Raw genomic sequence first — 6,000 nt, 5'->3', positions numbered from 1 at the left:
GTCATTCCACGGTTGATTACATGGTTGATTACATGGTCCACTATTGTCATCAGCAATTCTATTTCTTACTCTTCCTACCCTTCCTCTACCCCCTCCTCATCTTCCTCTCCCCCCTCCTCGTCTTCCTCTTGCTCCTCCTTGTCCTTGTCGTCCTCTTCATCCTACTTCTTCACCTCCACGTCCTCTTCCTCGGCCTCCTCTACTTCTCACTCTTTCTGCTCCCTCCATTGTACTCCCCACACACAGCTTACCTGTATTATAGTGCTTAGGCTGATTGCAAAGTGAACTAATTATCTAAAAAAGTTTTCACATGTGAAAGTGTGCCAGACAGTTGGCAAATTAGTGTTAATGATAGCCATACATGTGTATACTTTTGCTAGGAGTGTGTTGGAAATTTGGTAATTGAGTGTTGTGCAGTGAATTGTGCCTACCGTTTTGCAAAGTGTGTGTTACAAAATTGCAAACTGAGTGCAAAGCAGTTTATGTGCTTTTAGTTTTGCAAACTCAGTGAGTGGTTTTGCTATAAGTCTGAATAGTTTTAGAGATTGTGCTACAGGAATCACAGTTAGGGTTTAAGCATTCAGAAAAAACTGTAAGTTTAGAGGTTTACACATCACATCATTATAATCATTGAGCCTGTCTGACTTTAATCGTCCACTTGATGGCGCAGTAGAGCCAATGAATCGTCACAATGCTTCGAACCATGAGTCGACCAGTTGGATGGAAAGCTTCAGTTCATCACAAGGCTTCATCTCACCATCACTAATGAAAGCTCTTATAATTTGGCTGCTATTAGAGACCATTGATTTAGTCTCTCTTTGGTTACTACGTGGATCTTTTTTCAGACAAATTAATGAAAAAAATATAATAAATGGAAAAACAGAGTACAAATGTGGACAGTTAACTGGATATTACAGCGCGATTTCAGTGCATAAATACATAAATACAGGTCTGAGACATAAGTGGTGCAATATTGATAGAGCTCACATGACTCCGTCCTGTTCGTATCCCAGAAATCCACCAGGATTTTAGTGCCTCATATACTGCACAGGTCATTGGCACACCTGAGATTCAGGACGACATGCTAAGCAGTGCTGTGTCACCATCAATAATACACCATATTAATGCAAGGTACAATTACAGCTGGGCTCCGCCACATTTTATTTTAACAGAGGAAATAAAATATGCAGAGCTAGCTGAGTTGGTTGAAATTCAGTTGCTACTTTAAGAGAATTTCATACAAGAATAATTGAAGATAAAATAGGTTATTAAAGCTGTCATCATTGCTTCAGTGCCATATTCTCTCTGCTGTAACTCCGATTTGAAGAGGGCTTGTTTAGGCAACAACTCAGAGCACTATACGATCACTGCCGGTCACTTAGGTGATTTGTTATAAATGTGAAAACAGCTATGCAGGTTTAATGCAAGGAAGTCTTTACTCAGTGTTTGGCATGGGTCCTAAATGAAGGAGGGGTAGTCTGTCAGTCACTGCATTCCTCACCTGCATGGGAAACTTCCCAAACTGGAAGTTATCAGAAACATTGGAGACAATACTGAATCCACCAGAGACAGCTGGGACAGGTCCTAGTCATTACCATACAGAAAAGAACGGATTTATTTCAGTTCAGTTCAAATTAATAAGGTGAAGAAAAAACAGAGACTGCATCTTATGTGTTTTCTATTCTATTCTAGTAGTTTTAGAATCCAATAACTACACAAACAATCATGGCAGTGAGGTGTGGAGGGCCAGGAGTGACAAAATGAATGAATTAAATATGCCATTAATTATTGAATTAAATGTTTCATTATTTAATTAAATGCCCATTCACTTCACTAGTGTTTGTAGTTGTTGTTGAGAAATGCCCACTGAAAGAATGGCCACCAGGGCAAGTGCCTGTAATCGGATTACAGTAACTCGTTACTTGTAACGCATTACTGCCCATCTCTGTTGAGAACAAATAATGTAAATGAATAATAGTGTTCAAATTGTTCGTTAAAACTCTGCATATCTCAGAAAAACTAAAAAAAAATCAGCTTTCTTCACTCACTTCTTTACAATGCAGCCATTACAGTCTTCTTTGATTGGTCGCTGCAGGATTGCCATTCTTCTCATGTTTAGTTTTTTTTCCTATCAGTGCTTTAATTCTATGAAATAAATTTTTCAAAGTCACTTTTTGCTTTCACTAGCTTGTTTTTAGTGTCCCACTTTTGGATCTTCTGAACTCACTCTGATTAAAGTTGTCATTGTACTAATGTTATTCATGTGCAGCTGACTTCACAGCTGTGTGTGGGTTTTTTTTTTGCTTTTTTGCAACTTTTTGTGATATCTAAATGTTTAACCTGTTCAATAACATTATTACTATTCAGTGATTATTATATATGATTATCACTTGGCTACGTGAACATACATAAATCTGTTCAATCTCAGCGACACAAGCATGTCTTCATGCGCACACACAGTTTCTACTCCCATTCATTCAGGTTTATATTTACAACTTTTACAGGACGAATGGACAGCCATCACTTTAAGGAAAAACAAAGAGAGAGAGAGAGAGATTATAAGTTCAGGGCAGGTCAGTTTTTATAGAAATGCATAGATGTGTGTTGTACTTCCATCTGGCTTATTACTTTCTAATGCAGGGGAAAGACATTGGCAAAGAAACACCTACTACATAAATAGTTTGATTTGAAGTTGCTCTTTTGAGTCCTCTCTATTGACTCTGACATCCTGCTGTTAACAGTTTCATGGTATTGCTTTGTTTGCTTTAAACAAACCTCACAGGGTGGTAGAATATGTCTGCGGTGCAGAGGTCCTTGGATCGCCTCTCTGTTGTCTTTGTTGACAGCAATGAAGGTGGTGAAAGAACTGCTCACTCCTGATTGGACACTGAGCTGCACCACCTTCTCCTTCACTCCTCCATCTTGCTGTCCTCTGAGCTCTCTCTCCTTCATCTCCAGGGAACGAATCAGAGTGCAAGCACCCAACCTGTGGACTGTTAATCTGCAGACAAGGAAGAAAACATTTACAGTTCTAATGTTTCCTATTTTTGCTACATTAGTACATCACTGACTTTTCTGTTTTTCTGTGCTGAGGGTGCATTCTTTTTATATTAGAATTAGTAGAGTTACAGAGGGTATATAGAGTGTGAACATAAAATAAGAGCTTGATTAGGCTGTAGAAACGGATGAAAATCCAGTAAAGTGAAGAGTGTGTGTGTGTGTGTGTGTGTCTGGCAGGAAGTGAAGCAGGAAGTCTGAATATAGCTTGTGAGCTTGTGAGAGACGTTTCAAAAGGAAAACAGAGGAATTAGAGAGTGAAAGTGCTAAGAAATAGTAATGAAAATGATATTAAATAAATGTCTTAGTGTGTTAATACAGGTGCCCATGGACTTGGCTCAACCTCAGATGAGTACAGCGGCAAAATGATAGATTAACATAATTGGAACGACAAACAGGCCAGGCTTTGGCTGAAATTTTACAGCTTCACCTCTCATCCTGCCCTTATCCTGAGAAGAAGCTTAAAGGACAGTCAATCTCCTGATGAAGACAGAAAACAGACAGAACAACACCGTAGATTTGAAGAATTAACAGCAGGCAGAAGACAGTACAACTGACCTAAAACACTGAAGGGTCCAGCAGCATGTATGTTAATGGAACATGTGCTCTGAATTACAAGCTGGAAAGAGTACCAGTGACATGACTGTGTGAAAGCACTGCATTGGACTGTCTGAGTTCATATTTGCCATGCTGGGAGTTAACCGCCAAGAAAAGACTGAAAAGATGAAGAGAGAATGAACAGAGAAGAAGAAACGGCTGATTTGGGCCTGTGTTTGATTTGGGAGGCCACACAGGAAGCTGTGAGAAGAGGGGACGAGGACCGGTGAGAGGTGAAGGCTGGACGTGTTCAAGTGAAAGTATAGGAAAATTGGGTTGAAAATTGAGGCTGAACTTGTGGGGTTTAGAAATGTCCAGAGCATCGCAACAGAAAGGTGAATTTAAAAAAAGAGAGAGAGCGGGATGAAGAAATAAATAAACTAATAATACATAAATGAATAGAAAAATCTTTTGTATATGGCGCGGTGCTGTGGGCACCTAAGTCTTTGATAGTGTAGAATTTTCAAGTCAATACCATGGTTGCATCTACTGAAAATCTCTGTGAAGCTTAAATCTCAATGACCTTGACTTCAAGGTCAGAGGTCAACTTTTCTGAAAATCAGAGGAGTTTCACATTCATAACACAGGTATGTCTACTAGGAGGCTGAAGGGTAGCTCTATATATTTATAAACAATCAAAAACAACAATTATTACGCAATTTATTTCCAATTTGTATGGAATTTATTTCTGTAAAGGTGGTGTTTTAGGTCTGATTGAAGGACTGATGTGATGGTAAGGTGTCCACTGCTGCGCTTTGAAGATTGGTAGGCTTTTTTTTTAAAATTTTCACAAGAATTGCTACTTCCCCTAGAGTTTTGGCCACTCCAACAATCAGAAGATTTCCCTATGAGCAAGCATTTAGCGACAGTGGGAAGGAAAAACTCCCTTTAAAAAGGAAGAAACCTTCAACAGAGCCAGGCTCAGGAAGGGACAGCCCTCTGCCACGACTGGTTGGGGTGGGGGGAGTGAAAATTTAAAAAAAAGAAGCCAAAGTGATCATTTTTGGAGCAGCTTAATTAATTTTTGCATTGTAATTTGCTGTTAATGTCATTTTCCAACCCCAGTTTGTATTTTTATCACTTTTGTCCAGGGTGGAAGATGCCATGCTGGAGACTGATTCAGTATGGTCTTTCAATGTTGATACATGGGAACCTTTTAGAGAGGCCAGGGCTGAAAAAGGGATGCCGGAGAACCTGAGAGGGTGTTATCCGCTGGTGTGCATCCAAGGCCAACATCTGTTTAATTAGGCTGACAAATAAGCGTTGGCCAGCTTCTGGTCCTCGTCTAAACATCATTAGCTGTTCAAGGTCATCCAGACGTGTAAGTATTATGTATCTTGTTTCCAGGGATTCATGTCCTGTCCCTGGAACAGAGTCTTTATATTGTTCTTCCGTCTTAAATGTCCAGCGCTGTTGCTTGTATTTGTCTCCAATGAAATAGTTTTCAGTGTACACGCCAGAGTCTAGCACATGATCTGGTGGCTGACCCTGAGTCTCTATGATGAATTTCAGATAATCATAGTCATTCTCCGAAGGGTAGAGTGGCACCCCTGTAGCAAGCTCCACAGCCACCAGCCCCAGAGACCACATGTCACTTGCTTCATTGTAAGGAAGGCCAAGCATAACCTCAGGTGCACAGTAACCAACTGTCCCCACAAAGTCACCAGGTATCACTGCAGACGCAGGACATGCGAGGCCAAAGTCTATAAGTTTGACTTTGATAGGAGACTCATGGCGGTTTACAACCATGATGTTTCCAGGTTTGAGGTCAGCGTGCACTATTCCCACAGAACTCAGGTGGGACAGAGCATTTGTGATTTGACCTAAAATTGGCCTGACTTCGCTTATGGGGAGACCCTGTTTATTCCGGTCCCCTATGTAGTCCCACAGGCATTGATCAAGGAGTTCAAATTTCAGGCAAACCCGCTGTCCGTCGTGGAAAAAGCCGTTCCATTGAACAATGTTGGCGGCATCTGGATCCAACCTTCGCAGCTGCTCCAAGATGAAAATTTCCACATGTGCCTGTTGCAGAATATCAGGGTCGCTCTTGTTGACTTTAATGGCAACAGCTTGGTTGGTTGTTGTGTCGCGACATTTGGCTACAATACCAAAGCCCCCTTCTCCGAGGAAAGCCTCTACCTTGTAGTGCTTTCCCAAAATGCTCCCTTTAACTAATTCAAGCTCATCTGAGCTGAATGATGGACTGGCTGATGTGTGGACGAATACTTGCTGAGAAAATTCAACCGAGTTTTGAAAACTGCAGTTGATTTTCTGTGATCTCTTGCTTTCCAAGTTTGAAGGGTGCTGAAAGACCACAGGGTTTTGTGATATTTCAGCACTCATGTC

The sequence above is a fragment of the Maylandia zebra genome, linkage group LG12 (genome assembly GCF_041146795.1).
Source record: "Maylandia zebra isolate NMK-2024a linkage group LG12, Mzebra_GT3a, whole genome shotgun sequence".
NCBI lineage: Eukaryota > Metazoa > Chordata > Actinopteri > Cichliformes > Cichlidae > Maylandia > Maylandia zebra.
Note: the sequence above shows the minus strand (reverse complement) of the source record.